This window comes from Chiloscyllium plagiosum, unplaced genomic scaffold, assembly GCF_037043375.1.
Source record: "Chiloscyllium plagiosum isolate Xiang-an unplaced genomic scaffold, Cpla_swu_hap1 HiC_scaffold_19, whole genome shotgun sequence".
NCBI classification, from domain to species: Eukaryota; Metazoa; Chordata; class Chondrichthyes; order Orectolobiformes; family Hemiscylliidae; genus Chiloscyllium; species Chiloscyllium plagiosum.
Window position 1 is genome coordinate 73,829,597 of NW_028270157.1, and position 18,031 is coordinate 73,847,627.

General features: G+C 41.8%; 1 protein-coding gene across 6 annotated transcripts in view; it reads right to left on the bottom strand.

Moving 5' to 3' along the window:
* The window catches only part of LOC122562959 (F-actin-monooxygenase MICAL3-like), a 587,087-nt gene that overhangs the window by 483,866 nt on the left and 85,190 nt on the right, over positions 1-18,031 (bottom strand). The window lies entirely within an intron of this gene.

The following is an 18,031-nucleotide window of genomic DNA, read 5'->3' on the forward strand; positions in this document are numbered from 1 at the left end:
CATTCTGATTTGAAAAAAATACTAAGACAGTCCAGCAGGTGAAGAAAGCATGGACAGGCACATGGCAGGTCAGAAAAGCTAAATTGTATCAACTGATCAGCACATGGGCATTTCCTACTGCTGTATTCACAGAGAAATGGTTGAAGGAAGGACAGGATTGGCAGCTCAACATTCCAGGATATAGAAGTTTCAGGAATGATAGGGGAATGTAATACAAGTGGGGCATTGTATTAGTGATAAAGGGGACCATCACTGCAATACTGAGGGAGGATGTCTTCAAATTAGGCCATCTAGGTACAGTTTAGAAAAAAGTGGGTTATCACTTTGCTGGAGTTATATACTGTAGGCCTCTCAACAGTCAGTAGGTGATGGGGGTAAGATATGTAGGCAAATCCCTGAGACGAATAAAGGGAATTTCAGCAAAAGGGGATTTCAACTTTGCTAATGCTAACTAGGATTGTGTTAAAGTCACAAGTCAAATGGCATCAGGATGTAGACCAACAGGTTTATCTGAAATCACAAGCTTTTGGAATGCTGCCCCTTCATCAGGTGACGTGAGGAGAGGCAGACAGGCAGGCATAGAATTTATAATCAAAGAGATCAAAAGATGATACAAATGGTGGGAGTGGAGAGTTGACAGGTTGAATAATAAGTCTCTGCAAGTGATCAGTGTCCGATGGTGCAGGTGATGTGTCAACAGCTGAATTGCAAGTGAAAGGATGACCTATAATCTGATTGAGGCAGAGGGATAATTACAAAAAAATTAAAACTAAGGTAGTGCTGGAGACAAACCAAATGACTGAAAAAACATTACAGGTATAAAGGGTCACATGCCGAGGATCTAACCAAGTAAAAGTAATCCAAAACTGTACAAACTAATTAAGGTAGAGAGATCAAAACAAGTTATCAAGGTGATGATGTCAAAACAGAGTCATAGAGATGTACAGCATGGAAAGACCCTTCGGTCCAACCTGTCCATGCCGACCAGATATCCCAACCCAAATCAGGACAGTAAGGGAGATTCTACAGTTACAGTTACAGAAGTGTGGGGGGTCACAACGTTTGTCTTAATGTGAAAGGATTAGCTCATGTGGAATTTTTAAAGTGAATTCAGGACAGCTTTTTGTGGCGGCCCATAGATAGTCCTATCAGAGATGGGCTACTGCTAGACCTAATCCCAGGGAGTGAGGCCAGTGAAGTGGTTGAAGTTTCAGTGTATGGGCACTTAGAGGAGAGTGACCATAAGTTTCAAAGTCATTATGGAAAGGGATAAGGATCGTGCAGACATTAAATGTCTAAATTCAGGGAAGGCCAATTTCAATGTCATTGGACACGATCTGGATAACAGTCTGGGAGCAACTACTTGTGGGCAAGTCTACATTAGGAAAGTGGGAGTCTTAAAAATAGTATAGTGAGAGTTCAAAGAGAGAGTCTTCCTCTAAGAGTGAAGAGTGAGGGCAGAAAATTCAGGAAACCCTAGATTTCAAGGGTATCAAAAGTTTGCTAAAGAAACAGAAGGAAGCACATAACAGGCGTGGAGCATTAAAATTAGAAGGCCCCTTCAGATGTATAGGGAGTACGGGGGAGGTCCTTAAAACAGAAATTCAGAGGACCAAGGCGGGCCATGTCGCAGGTAGAATTAAGGAAAGCGCAAAGGCATTTTATAAGTACCTTAAGAGTGAAAAGGATTACCAGGGAAAGGATGGGGCATAATAGAGACTAAAGGGGGAAACTGTACGGGGTACCAGAGGAGGTAGGTTAGGTCTTAAATTAAAACGTCTGTATTCACAAGCAGATAGACATTTTAGCTGGAGATATGAGTTGAGATGATTAGGTTCTAGACCATATAAAAATTAATAAGGAGGTATTAAAAGTTTTAGTGGACAGGTGATCATCAGGTGATTGAAGGAGCGTCGCTCGGAAAGCTAGTGTGCTTCCAATTAAACCTGTTGAACTATAACCTGGTGTTGTGTGATTTTTAACTTTGTACACCCCAGTCCAACACCGGCATCTCCAAATCGTGGGGGATTCAGTGATGGTAATACCATTAAATGTTAAGGGGTAGTGGTTAGAGTGTGTCTTATTGATGATGGTCATTGTCTGGCATTTGTGTGCTGTGAATGTTACTTGCCACTTGTCAGCCCAAGCCTGGATATTGTCCAGATCTTGTTGCATTTGAGCATGGTCTGTTTTAGTATCTCAGGAGTCACGAATGGTGCTGAACACTGTGCAATCATCAGCAAACATCCCCAATCATTGGAATTTTCAATCCCAGAGGTTTTTGGATGTCCTGTCATTCACTGGACTGAATTCTGAGATAGATAATTGTTTAGTCTCTCAGAGAATCAAAGTATACAGGGAGGGTATTGCAAAAGTGGACCTTCTGCCCTTATCATTCTCAACCTGCCTCTGATAGTATGCACACACCATCCTCCTCCAACCCTTCTCCACTTGCATCCAGCTGATTGAGACTGCTCCCTCCCGGGTCCTTTCTTATCAGTCTAATCATAGCCACAGACTTAAGACAAAGGTTTCTCCTCCTGTGTCCACACCCTGTGTCCCCCAAGGATTGATCTTTATCTCCTTCCTAATTCTCAATTCCATATTTCCTATTAGAAACATCATCCAAAGCAGTTACCATCCCACTGTCTCTAAATTGTCTGACTGCCTGCCCAAGTACAGATATTTCCCCCAATTAAAGTTTGGGAAAATTGAAGCCATTGTCTTCAGTCACCACTCCAAACTCTGTTCCCTTACAACCAACTCCATCCTTCCCCCTGGCAACAGTCTGACACAATCTTCATAATGGGATGAGGCTCTGGTATCATATTTTTAAATTTTTGGTTTAATTCATTTATTGATGGTGAGTAACACAGGTGAGGGCATACAGCAATTCATAGCCATTCTTAAATGCCCTCAAAAGGTGGTTGTCAACTGCCTTCTTGAACCTTGCAGAAGGCAGGGGTAGACCAACCAAGCTGTTCAAGAAGGAATTACTGAATTTTGATCCAACAGTAGTGAAGGAATAGTGATGTATATATTTCAAAGTCAGGATGGTGAGTGGCTTGGATAAAAGCTTGAAGGTGATGGGCTTCTCATGTATCTGTTGCCCTTACAGATGGTTGTGGTTGCAGGTTTGGAAGGTGTTATCAAATGAGCTACAGTGAATTTCTGCACTGCTTCCTGTAGATGGCATACAGTGCTACTGTTGGTGGAAGGAATGAACATTCAAGGCCGTGGGGATGGATGCCAGTTAAACAAGCTGCTTTGTCCTGGATGATATTGCGATTTTAAAAAAATATTGGGGCTGCAGCCACCGAGGCAAGTGGAGAGGTTTCCAATACACTCCTGACTCTAGTCTGTAGACAGTAGACTGTTCGGGGGGTATTTGGACAAATTGGATTTCCAGACATAGCTGGACAATTTACAAACTGTTGGGTCAATGCCAGTATTTCATTTTGTATCGGAACAGCTTGGCTAGGGGAGTGGCAAGTTCTGGAACGCAAGCAGACCCTTCAATCCAACTGGCCCATGCTGACCAGATATTTTAATTGAATATAGTCCCATATGCCTCTGAACCCTTCCTATCCAAATACCCATCCATGTGCTTTTTAAATGCTGTAATTGCAGCAGCCTCTACCACTTCCTCTGGCAGCTCATTTCATATACGCACCACCCTCTGCGTGAAAACGTTGCCCCTTAGGTCGCTCTAATATCTTTCCCCTCTCACCCTGAACCTATGCTCTCCAGTTCTGGACTCCCCCACCTCAAGGAAAAGACCTTGTCTATTTATCCTACCCATGCCCCTCATGATTTTACAGTCTTCAATACTATTGCTGGAATGTTGTCAGGGCCTGTAGTCTTTGCAGTACACAGGACTTCAACCGTTTTTAAGATATCATGTGGACTGAAGACTGGTAACTGTGTTACTGAGGACTTCTGGAAGCTGACATTTGGCTGAAGATCCTTGGAAAAGCTTCAGTCTCATCTTTAGCATTACCTGTACCATCACTAGGAACATCGATTCCAAGCATTCAACTCGGTGCATCTCAACATAGTCTCTGCTGAAATCTTCACTTGTAGCTTCATTACTTCTAAACCCAATTATTTCCACACACTTCCAGCTAGTCTCCCACACTGTACCCTCCATCACCTCAGACCATCCAAACCTGCTGCCCATGTAGCAAGTCACACCAAGTCCCATTCTCCCCCCATTACCTGTGCTTACTGAGTGACATTCTAATTTTAAAATTCTCATTCTTGTTTTCAAATCCTTCTACGGCTTCCTTACTGCCTGACTCATTTATCTTCTGCAGTGTCACTTGCCTCTTGGAAAAATTCTAGCCTCTAATTCTAGCCTCTCCAGCATCCCCGATTTTAACCATTGTGCCACCGTGGTTAAGTGATATCCATCTCTTGTCCTGTACTGCCAAACCCTTCCGCAATATCTCTTGTGTAGCTTGGTATCAAATTTTATTTACAATGTTCATCTGAGCCACCTTGAGGCGAGTTATGATGTTAAAAGCGCTGCATAAATACATACTAGAGTCATAGAAGTGTATAGCATGGAAACAGACAATTCAGTCCAACTTGTTCATGCCGACCAGATATCCTAAATAAATGTACTTCCATATTTCAGCATTTGGCCCATATCCCTCTAAACCTTTCCTATTCATATATCCATCTAGATGCTTTTTAAATGTTGTAATTGTACCAGCCTCCACCACTTCCTCTGGCAGCTCATTCTAAACATGCACCACCCTCTGCATGAAAAATCTGCCCCTTAGGTCCCATTTAATTCTTTCCCCTTTCACCTTAAACTTATGCCCTCTAGTCTTAGACCTCCCCACTCGTGGGAAAAATACCTTGTCTATTTATCTTATCCGTGCCCCTCATGATTTTATAAACCTGTCTATGGTCACCCCTCAGCCTCCGAGCTCCAGGAAAATCAGCCCCAGCATATTCAGCATCTTCCTATAGCTCAAACCCCCCCAATCCTTGTAAATCTTTTCTGGGCGGCACGGTGGCACAGTGGTTAGCACTGCTGCCTCACAGCGCCTGAAACCCGGGTTCAATTCCCACCTCAGGCGACTGACTGTGTGGAGTTTGCACGTTCTCCCCGTGTCTGCGTGGGTTTCCTCCGGGTGCTCCGGTTTCCTCCCACGGTCCAAAGATGTGCAGGGTCAGGTGAATTGGCCATGCTAAATTGCCCGTAGTGTTAGGTAAGGGCTAAATGTAGGGGTATGGGTGGGTTGCACTTCGGCGGGGCGGTGTGGACTTGTTGGGCCGAAGGGCCTGTTTCCACACTGTAAGTAATCTAATCTACTCTAATCTAATCTAATCTTTTCTGAACCCTTTCAAGTTTCACAACATCCTTCCTAAAGCAGGGAGCCCAGAATTTCATGCAATATTCCAATAGTGGCCTAACCAATGTCCTGTACATCCGCAACATGACCTCCCAACTCCTGTACTCAATACTCTGGCTAATAAAGGAATGCATACCAAATATTTTTTTCACTATCTTATTTACCTGCAACTCCACTTTCAAGGAGCTATGAACCTGCACTCTAAGGTCCCTTTGTTCAGCAACACTCCCTACGACCTTACCATTCAGTGTATAAGTTCTGCTACGATTTGATTTCCCAAAATGCAGCACCTTGCATTTATTAAATTAAACTCCATCTGCTACTTCTCAGCCTATTGGCCCATCTGATCAAGATCCTGTTGCAATCCAAGGTAACCTTCTTTGCTGTCCACTACACCTCCAATTTTGGTATCATCTGCAAACCTTTGAACTATACCTCTTATGCTCACATTCCAATCATTTACATAAATGACGAAACGCAGTGGACCCAGCACCAATCCTTGTGGCACATCACTGGTCACAGGCCTCCAGTCAGAAAAGCAACCCTCCATCACAATCCCTTCTTCTACCTTTGAATTAGTTCTGTATCCAAATGGGTAGTTCTAAGATTCCGTGTGATCTAATCTTGCTAACTAGTCTACCATGAGGAACCTTGTCGAATGCCTAACTGAAGTCTATATAGATCACTTCCATTGTTCTGACTTCAACAATCCTCTTTGTTACTTCTTCAAAAAACTCAATCAAGTTTGTGAGACATGATGTCCCACACACAAAGCCATGTTGTCTATACCTAATCAGTCCTTGCCTTTCCAATAAGCCTTTTCCAAGGCTGCACACCTTGGAGAAGTTCTCTTCCTCCTTCCACATGGATCTCAGTGAATCTCTCTCTCCTACAGCACCTCAGGTCATCTCCTCTGCCTGAGGCACTTCAACCTCCACCATCTGCAGTCCTCACTTTCTCCTTTCCATATAGTGTGCATGTAATTTTATGCATCCTTCCAAATTCTGATAAGTACTGGTCCAACCTACTCAACGTTTTCTCATAAGAAAGTTCCTCCATCAGTCCAGTGACCATGCTCTGGATTCCTCTTTGCACTTTGGAAGAATTATCAAGACAAAGAGTACTCAGTGAATGGAGTATACTTGGAAGCTCAGAGGAACAGGGAAATCTTTGGAGTACTTGTCCACAGATCCCTAAAGGTGGCAGGCCAGGTTAATCAGGTAGTTAAAAAGGCATTCGGATACTTGCCTTTATCAGTCGGGGTATAGATTATAAGAGCAGGGAGATTATGCTGGAACTGTACAGAACTTCCGTTAGGCCACAACTGGAGTACTGTGTGTAGTTCTGATCACCACACGATAGGAAGGATATGATTGAGCTGGATGGGACGCAGAGAGGGTTCACCAGGGTGTTGTTTGGGATGGAGCAATTCAGCTACGGAGAGAGGCCGGGTAAACTCGGATTATATTTTAGAGCAGAGAAGATTGAGGAGGAAACTGATAGAGGTGTTTAAGATTTTGAGGGGCATGGACAGAGTAAATAGAAAGCAGCTGCTCGCCTTAGTGAAAGGGGCCAATAATTTTAAAGGAAATGTCAAGAGGTTTAGAGGGGATTTGGGGAATGTATTTTTTTCACCCAGATGGTAGTGGGAATCTGGTATGCCCTGTCTGGGAGGTTAGTTGAGGCAGGAAACTTCACAACCTTTAACAAGTACTTGGATGAGTACTTGAAGTGTCATAACATTCGACACTGTAGGCCTAGTGTGAGAAGATAGCCCTAGTGTGGCTCGTAGTGTGTTTTTGGTGGTACAGACTCAATAGACTAAAGGGATCTGTACTGTATGATTCTATCTATCCAATGCCAATATAGCTTTCCTTAGATAAGGGATCCAGAACAGTTCACAGTATTCCAGCTCTGATCTGAATAGTGCTTCATGCAAAATGTCCCTACTTTAACATTTTCTTTTCTTTGAAATACAGGCCATCATTACACTCGCCTTCCGTACTACTTGCTGAACTTGGATGCTAGCCTTTTGAATCTCAAGGTCAAGGACTCCCGAACCTCTCTCTTCTGGAGCTTTCTGCAATTGTTCTCCAATTAGATAATATTCAGTTCCTCTATTCTTCCTGCCAAAGTGCAAAATCTCACATTATATTCTGCCTGCTAAGTTTTTGTCTAAATCCCTCTGCAGAGTCTGTGTCATCCTCACTTCTTGGTTCCTCAATTATTTTCGTAACATCCACAACCTTTTTCTTATGTTCACTTGTGGGGCATGGGCCTCACTGGCTGGTCTGACTCTAGTTGCCTTTGAGAAGGTGGTGGGTGAGCTGCCTTCTTAAACCACTGCAGCCCACATGGTGATAGTACATTAACTTTCCTCATTCAAGTCATGAATATCTATTGTAAATCATTGTCTCCCCCACTAGTGGCACTCCAGGTTCCCAACCTAAAAATATCCCATTATCACATTCTGTCTTTCATTAGTTAGCCATCTTCTAAAGATTATCTAAATATTATCTTCTAAAGATTCTGAAAAATTTGTTCTGGCTTGGCCAAGGCTAAAGTAATGGTAACGATAAGTTTCCCTATAATGTGAGCAAGTTTTTAATATCAGGGATGGTAGCTGGTTTTCATGAGGCAAGAGTGAAACCAACAGCAAGTTAATCACACGTGAATTTCAACCACATATCCTTCTTTTCCTGAAAGCTTGATTCTGGAGTAAAGTCCAAATGGTCCAAGTATTTAGACCAGCAGCATATGATAGACACTTCCCATAAAACTGGAACAGAAGCAGCTCAAAACCTCCTAGCTGCTCATGTGATAGTTCATTGTGAAAGCAGCATGTCAGTTGGAGACATAAGGAAATTGGGATTTGGGGAGGACATCAGTTAACTTTCCATCCAATTACAGAAAACACTTTTATATCAAAGAAAATCATAAAATTGAGTTAATTTTACCTCATAGATAGAGAAGCAAGTCACTATCAAGATGCTGTTGAGCAGATGCTTTCGGGCTGATGACAGGTCTGACCAGTACTTTGATTTTAGCCATGGGGATATTGAGAATGAACATTGCTGGAAAGGGCTTCCAGATAAAAGTCTGGGCTCTGGACAATCTGACAGAATCTAATATCTAAAACAGGCTAAACACTATTTTGGAGATAAGGAGTATGAAGTCATGTTGAGGATGTTGGTAAGGCCTCTTCTGGAATACTGTGTCCAGTTCTGTTTGCCCAGTTATAGGAAGGATATTATGAAACTGGAGAGGATTCAGAAGAGATTAACCAGGCTGTTGCCAGGTATGGAAAGTTTGAGTCATAAAGAGAAGCTGGAAACTTATAGAAGTTTATGAAATAATGAGGGGTATAGATAGGGTTAATGGTAGTTCCGTTTTCCCTAGGATGGGGGATTTCAAGACACGGGGGTACATTTTGAAGGTGAGAGGAGAGAGGTTAAAAAAAGACATGAGGGGCAATTTCTTTTACACAGAGGGTGGTTTGCATGTGGAATGAACTTCCTGAGGAAGTGGGGGATGTGGGTACAGTTACAACATTTAAGAGACATTTGGAAATAAAACACATAATAGGAAAAGTTTGGAGGGATATGGGTCAGGAACAGGCAGTTTAGATTGGGAATATGTTCAGCATGAACTTGTTGGACCAAAGGGTCTGTTTCTGTGCTGTAAGACTCTATGACTGTAACTGAAGACATATCTGACACGCAATATCAAGCACAGCAGAAATAAGACTGCAAGTCAAAAACAACATGAGGAAACAGACATATGCATCAAGGTAGTCTTGGAATTGATGAAAGTCTTTTTAAAAATGCTTAATGCGTACAAAAAACTAACGAAAAGAAGGAAAACTAAGAGAGACAGAAATACCTGGAAAAAACAACCAGTGTAAAACATCCATTCATAGAACATAGAAGATGTTGCACCCTCATGTGAACTAATCTAACAGAGACAAAACACAGACTGTCAGATGGTAAGAGAACTCAGTAGGTTTGCATATGTTAAGTGACAGCAGTTGAACAGGCCAAATGGTCCGTAATTAAAGACCAATAAATTAAAGACTGTTTTGAGGATACAGATGAATCGGTTCAAGAGAAACTACCCATTGTCCAACTGGAGCAGAATCAGTGCTGGATTTCCTGGAAGAAAATTAAAGATAGTTTGAGGTGAAAAAGGCTCTTAGGGTTTGCAAATATAACTGCAGAACATTGCAGGGGATGATGAGAAACATCCTGCGAAAGCGATGGAAAGCCTGTCTAACAACATAACTGAAAAGAGCAAATATCTCGAAATCTGGGGAGATACAATAAAATCAGCTGTTTAAAAAAAAATGTGAGCAGTGCAAAAGCAGCAATTACAGAAGAACCAGCTCACTGCATTTACATGGAAGAGTATGTACTGAGACAACAATGAAGAGATATGGAGGAGTGATACTGTATGGAGAACACAATGGTTCAATACATTAACTGTTACTGATAAGACAAGTTTCTGAGAAATGTAGGAAATGCAATATTTTTCTTTTTTTGTAGCAACAACTTTATGAAATGACACATCTTTGAGGGAGACCATTCAGCCCAGTGCATCTGTGAAGGCCTCTATGAAAGAGGTATACAGTACTTTGAGACTCAGTCCTATCCCATAGTTCTGCAATATTTCTTCCTTCTTAAGATTCCAAGTAATATTTGTTTATAGAATGTAAACAAGGCTATTGACAGTCTTCATAGAGAAGACATCTGACATTTCTTAAACAGTATGATATCCCCAGGAACCTTGTGAAACTGATAGAAAGCTATAACAAACCCCTGCAGTGTTCGAGCTGTTTTAAAACCAACGGAAGGGCTGACTTTGGGTGAATGAAGGATGTAACTTCTGTCTGATTTATTAAACCTAGCAATGGAACAATAATGAATCCTACTGCATCTATCTTATGATTTTGAAGGAGTCCTCTCATACAACAAGATTTGAAACAAACAATTGTGATTTGTTGATAACATGGATCTTATAGCAACATCAAGAACAAATTGGAAGAGACTATATGATAAAGTGTATGTGAAGTCTACATAAGAACACTGAGCAAGAGTAGGCCATCAGGCCATTCTGGCCTGCACTGCCATTCAATAAGATCATGGCTGGTCTTTTCATGGACTCAGCTCCACTTACCCACCCTCTCACTGTAACCTTAATTCCTTCATTGTTCAAAAAAAAATCTATCTTAGCTCTAAAAACATTGACTGAGGAAGCCTTCACTGGGCAGGGAATTCCCAGATTTACAACCCTAAAGATGAAGAAATTCCTTCTCAATTCAGACCTAAAACTGCTCCCCCTAATGTTGAGACTATGCCCTCACCTGCCCCTCCCAGTCTATCTATACCCTTCATAATTTTATATGTTTCTATAAGATCCCCCCTCATTCTTCTGATTTACAGTGAACATAATCCCAGTTTACTCAGTCTCTCCTCGAGAGCCAACCCCCTCAACTCCGGAATCACCCGACTGAACCTCCTGCCGAGCCAGTACATCCTTTCTCATGGAAGGAGATCACAACTGCACACAGTACTCCAGGTGTGGTCTCACAAACATCCAAGCAGCTGCATCATGACCTCCCTACTTTTAAACTCAACCCCTTTAGCAATGAAGGACAAAATTCCATTTGCCTTCCTAATTACTTGTTGTACCTGCAGACCAACCTTTTGTGATTCATGCACAAGGACACCCAAGTCCCTCTGTACAGCGGCATGCTGCAACTTACTACCATTCAGGTACTAGTCCTTTTCACTGTTACTCCTACCAAAATGGATGACTTCACATTTATTAACATTGTCGCCCATCTGCCAGAGCTTTGTCCACTCTCTTCTGTACATTTTGCTCTGCTATTCATCTTCATGTCATCCACAAAATTTGACAAACCACATGTGGTCCCCAACTCCAAATCATCTATATAAATTGTGAATAATTGCAGGCCCAACACTGATCCCTGAGGCACACCACTAATCATCGATGGCCAGCCAGATTAGCACCCACTAATCCCCACTCTTTGCTTCCTGTTAGTCAACCAATTCTCTATCCATGCCGTAACATCCTTATCTTATGCAGCACCTTGTCGAAGACCTTTTGGAAATCTAGGTACACCACATACACTGGGTCCTCTTTGTCCACTGCGCTCGTAATGTCTTTTAGAATTCCAAAACATTAGTTAAGCATCACCTGCCCTTCATGAACCCACGCTTAACTATTCTTTTAGAATTCTATACAAATGAAATTTGTGGATTAGCACAAATAAGGCAAAGGGAAATCATCCGGAGGCTGTGCATTTTGAAACTGGAAGGGATGAAACTGAACGGGTGGAAAAGTTTGATGAGTGTGTGTCAGAGCTATGTCTATTACTTTTGAACAATTCATGATGTGAACAGTGTTGAACGGTGGTGGACAAAGTTAAAATCATATGAAACTGAGCTATAGTCCAACAGGTTTACTTGGAAGGTACAAGCTTACGGAGTGCTGCATCTTCATCAGGTGGGGCAGGATACATACGACACAGAATTGACAGTAAAAGATCAAAGTGTCATACAACTGATTTAAATAACCTAGATGGCTGTTTAAGTATTTATTCACTAAGAATGGGGATGCAGGTTTTGACTGATTAATGTGTAAATTCTGGGATTTACCTATTAATCAATCAAAATCTGCATCCCCATTCCAAGTGATTAAAGACTTAACAGCCACCAGGTTTGTCTAATACTCACATCAGTTGTATGACACTTTGATCTTGTACGAGAAATTGTGTCGCATGTATCCTGCCCCACCTGATGAAGGAGCGTCGCTCCGAAAGCTAGTGCTTCCAAATAAACCTGTTGGACTATAACCTGGTGTTGTGTGAGTTTTAACTTTGAGGAGAAAGTGAGGTCTGCAGACGCTGGAGATCAAAGCTGAAACTTTATTGCTGGAACAGCACAGCAGGTCAGGCAGCATCCAGGGAACAGAAGATTCGACGTTTCGGGCACAGGCCCTTCTTCAGTTGTATGAGTTTTAACTTTGGAAAAGTAAGCAAGACCTAGAAGGCTAACTCGATATTGGTAAAAAAAAAATCAAAGTTTATAAAACAATAATCATCTTAATCTGGATGAACCCTGATCATCCTGGATCTTCGAGGTGGTGTTTGAGACACAGTGGAAATGACAATAATTTGTTCAAATTATACGAGGATGTAATAAGTAACAAGCAAAGTCGATAAAGAGGAACCTGTGGATGTACTTGGATTTCCAAAACAAAACATTTGAAAAGGTGCCAGATCCAAGGTTATTACACAAGAGCTCATGGTGTAAGTCATTGTCAACTGCGACCGCAGAGTCTCTGATAGTTGATCTTGACATCCAGCCACATTCCCTCACCACAAACACAACTCAATCATCAGGTTACTACAGGATTCCTGCTTCAGAAAGCTGTGCAACAATGAAAAAAAAAAAGGAGTTATCAATTTTGCAAGTTTCTCGGGAATATCAAACCTGTTTGAGAAATGTCAGATCTCTTCTGTGCAGACTGTCAATGGCCTTGATTACATTCTATACAATGAGTATACACTTAAGAAGGAAGAGCAATTGCAGGACTGTGGGAGAGGAGTGGGTCTCAAGCCCACAAGAGATCCCGCTTTGAAAGAGGACTGCACCTACACGGGCTTGAATGGTCTCTTATCAAGCTTTTCCAGTTTGTTATATCATGTTTCAGATTGGTCCAGCCGGATAATTATTGCAGGGTAAAGTCAGTTTTAAGGTGGCATTGCAAACAAACAATTTAGAAATATACTAGAAACTGGCATGAAGCATTATGTTACAGTACTAGAAATATAGGAGGCTATTCGGCCCATCGTGTACATGCAGACTCTGTGTGAGAGTAGCTTAGCTAGACCTACTCCTCTATCCATTCTCTGTAGACCTGCAGTGTTTTTCCTTCAGCTGTTTGTCTAGCAAGTCCGTGCAGGACAAAGAAAAATTACAGGATCTCCGCTGTCCCCCACCACCCAATGTCTGAGCAGTAGAAGCCGACCAGGAGCTCCAGAAATGACCTGCCATGTCTCCACTCTTGAAAGCAGCCAGTAACATTCTGGATGTTCCAGAGGCACAGATCCAGACACAGACCTGTGCATGATCAGTGGCAGAACGACAGAACAAACTACAAGGTCAAGCAATAATGAGGAGTGATGGGCCTGGAGCATCTGAACAGAAACCAAAAATGTTCAAAGTCCAGGTAGAATGTGTAAATTAATTTAGATTAGATTAGATTACTTACAGTGTGGAAACAGGCCCTTCGGCCCAACAAGTCCACACCAACCCTCCAAAGAGCAACCCATTTCTGTGCACAACTGAAAAGTGTTTACCTTATTTTCATGAAAGCGTGTTGCTAAGTAAGAATGGGAGTATAGAATGGCACCACACAACCATGCACAGTAAATTCAATGATAGTTTACTGTCAAATAACATGCTCATATGAAGAAAGCTGACTTACTGAAGGTAGTGTTAAAACTCAAACTATCATTTTTTCCAAATGAACAGAAATAGGTAAGATCTGCACTAAAGCATCACTTTGCATTTGCCACCATTTGGCAAAGCACAAGAAATCCTTCACAGGTGGCAAAATAAATGAAGAACCAGTGACTGCAGCCATTGACTCTTTCTTCAAAGACTTCAAGGACAAAGAACAAATAATAATGGCAGAAATTTGATTTGTCCGTAGCAGCACGACAAATGGATGTGTATCCAAAGACATGTTTCAGCAACTACAGCAGAACTTGAAAGGTTCTGAATGCTTCTAATAGCAGTTCAATCCATTGACATGACCGACACAACCCAGATGTTTTTGTGTGCGCGTTTTTTTAACATCACGACATGACAAAACTTAAGAGACAACAGGGGTGATGATACCTGCAACAAATTCAAAAAGGTACATGATTCATAGAGTTCTACAACATGGAAACAGACCTTTCAACCCAACCTGCCCATGCAGCCCAGTTTTCACAATTAAACAACGTTTGCCTACGTTTGGTCCATATCCCTCCACACTTATCCCAACCATGTATCTGTTGAAATGCTTATTAAGTAACCAAATTATACTCATTGTCACCACTACCTCTGGCAACCTGTTCCAGACTCTCACCATTTTCTGGGTGAAAGAAATCGCCCTCTGGACCCTTTTGTATCTCTCCCCTCTCACCTTAAACTTATACCCTCTCGTTTTAGGCTCCCGCCATGGGGAAAAGCTGTTGGCTATCTTCCTTATCTGGGCCTTCACTGATTTTATAATTCGGAGATGCCGGTGTTGGACTGGGGTGTACAAAGTTAAAAATCACACAACACCAGGTTATAGTCCAACAGGTTTAATTGGAAGCACTAGCTTTCGGAGCGACGCTCCTTCATCAGGTGATTGTGGAGGGCTCGATCTAACACAGAATTTATAGCAAAAATTTTCAGTGTGATGTAACTGAAATTATACATTGAAAAATTGATTGTCTGTTAAGCCTTTCATCTGTTAGAATACAGTGATAGTTTCACTTCTTTCATGTGTAAATCACAAAATCCTTTTTTTTAAAAAGGTTGCATTCTCGGGTTAGCTGTTAACAATGGTGATAGCTAGACAATATGTTGAAGGTGTTAGCCCCCTGTGTTCTCTGTCTATGTCATAAGGTTTAGATTGATTCTAATCTAAAAAGTGAGATAACAGAGTTTTACATAAATTCATGCAGTTTTTGAGCTCAGAGTTCTACATGAATGCATGCAGTTTTTGAGCAAAGTGCAATGTAACCCTGAAAGTACAAATTCACCACACAAAATATATGTGTGCATGTGAGTGGGTGTGCGTGTGCGTGTGTGTATGTATGTGTGTCTGGGTTGGGGGTTGTGAGTGTGAGAAAGTGTATGTGTGTGTAGCGAGTGTAGAGTGTCTTAAGTCTGTGAGGGGGTGCATGTGAGAGTGTGGGAGTGTGTGTGTCTGTGAGGGTGTGTGTGGGTGTCTGTGTGCGTGTCTATGTGTGTGCGTGTCTAAGTGTATGTGTGTATGTGTGTATAGGAGTGCGTGTGTGTGTGTGTGTGTGTGCACGCGTGCGTGCGTGCATGTAGGAGTATCTATGTGCGTGTATAGTGCAATGGTCATCACCTGTAATGTGACATGAACCTAACGTCCTGGTTGAGGCCCTCCCTATGGGTACCAAACTTAGCTATCAGCCTCTGCTCAGCCACTTTTCTCTGCTGCCTGTCCCGAAGTCTACCTTGCAGGATGGTCAGCCGAAGGTCCCAAGGCTGAATGTCCTGGACCACTGAAGTGTTCCCCAACTAGGAGGGAACCCTCCTGTCTGTTGATTTTATAGACCTCTTTAAGGCCACTCCTCAGTCTTCTACTGAGAAAAACGTCCTAGCCTATCCAATCCCTCCTTATAACTCAAACCTTCCAGTTCAGGTATCATTCTAGTAAATCCTTCCTGCACTCTTTCTAGTTTGTTAATACCGTTTCGATAGTAGGGCAACCAGAACTGCACGCAGTACTCCAAACATGGCCTCACCAGTATTTTGTACAGCAACAAGATGTTCCAACTCCTATACTCTGACTGATGAAAGCAAGCATTCCAAAACCTTCTTCACCATATGTCTATCTGCAAGTCCATTTTCAAGGAGCTATGAATCTGTACCCCAAGATCTCTTTGTTAAATAACACTCCCCAGGGCCTTAACATTGACTGTGCAAGCCCTGCCCTGGTTTGACCCACCAATATGCAATACTTTGCATTTATCTAAATTAAACTCCATCTACCATTCCTCACTCAGCCCACTGGCCCAGAAGACCAAGATCTCAAAACATTCCCAGATAACCTTCTTCACTGTCAACTATGCATTATCTGCAAACTTACTAACCATGCCTCCAAATCATTTATATCAATGACGAATAACTGTAGACCTACAGCAATCCTTGTAGCACACCACAGGCTTCCGGTCTGAAAAACAATCCTCTACCAGCACTCTCTCTGCTATTAAAAAGCCAACTTTGTTTCCAATTGGCTCACTCCCACTGGATCCCATAAGATTTAACATTACTAAACAACACACCATGTGATATATTGTCAAAGATATGCTCAAGAAACCATTCCAATCAAGAAACTGGTTTCCATCATAACTGATGGTGCACCAGCCATTTTTCACAAATGCAGATTTTGCAGAAATGTTCCTCATTTCTCCTCTTTTGTCAATTACCACTGTAAACAAGTGTTAGCCAGTAAAGTTATGGATTTTAGGAATGACAGTTATTGTTAAAATTTTAAACTTGATGTGAGCAACAGCCCTTCTGCATTGCCTGCTCAAATCCTTACTTACTGCCTAATCCTCAATGCTAGGCGAAAGTGAGTATTGAAGATGCTGGAGATTACAGTCAAGATTAGAGTGGTGCTAGAAAAGCACAGCAGGTCTGGCAGCATCCGAGAGGCTGGAATATCAATGTTTTGGGCAAAATCCCTTCATCAGGAATTAAGCCCAAAACATTGATTTTCCTGCTCCTCGGATGCTGTGCTTTTCCAGCACCACTCCGATCTTGACTCTAATCCTCCATGCTGATGTGAGGGAATGTCCTGCAAAAATATTTAGATTTGATGCCTGAAATAGTCACTATTTTAAAATCTAGGAATAAAGTCTTCAGTGAGCTGTCAGACAATGTGTGGTCATTCAACTTCACAGACAGAACATCAAAATTGAACAAGCTGAACGGTGAACTGCAAAGAAAGATCAGACTCCGCAACATATGATCAGTCCTTTGAATACATTCAAATTGAAACTAGGTTCACAGTTCTCCTAACTAAAAATTAAAATGCTGCAAAACTCTGCGTCTGGAGAAAATACTAGAAAAGGTTCAAATGCAAAAAAAATTGTTCCACCCAGAAAATCACTGTGCACACCGGGGGAAGTTCACACAGGAATCCAACAGGCAATTTCAAGAATTAGATGTGATGGAATAAATTGTCATGTTTGGCTCAATCCATTCCTTCAAGTAGACGTTGGTGGACTGGCTCTTAAATACCACCAGTCATTTGATTTACAAAGCAATGGAGTTGGTCTGGGGATCTTTCCAAAACAAAATGATACTGAGCTGAAAGCCAGATTAAGGGTCAGTAATTTCTGGAGAATTGTACTCCATCCTTCCATCCTCTGCTTTTAAAAGGAAATCTTACTGTCGCTCCACACACTCTTGTGAGACAGTGTTCCCCCAAATGAAGATAATTAATTCCACGTATCTCACCCATCTCGCAGAGACCTATTTGATGGACTGTTCTGCAACAAAGAACTTCAGTCACTGGCAGGTAATATGCAGTAACAGGTTCAAATTGAAATTTGGTGAATAGGTGACAAAATTAAAAATTGTATAGACTTGGTTTTAGATTGATCTGGCACTAAAAATTAAACTTTATTTTATATGTTCTTCACAGTAGATCCTGAGTTGCAATTAAATCCTTGTGCTTAGACTTAGGACTAATACACTCCCTGGACAGGGATGGCACAGGGGTTAGATACAGTGTAAAACTTCCTCGACTCTTTTAAGCTAAAAGTAAAACTTCCTCAACACTGTCCCCATTACACTGCCCAATCAGACATCCCCAGGACAGGCACAGCACACAGTTAGATACAG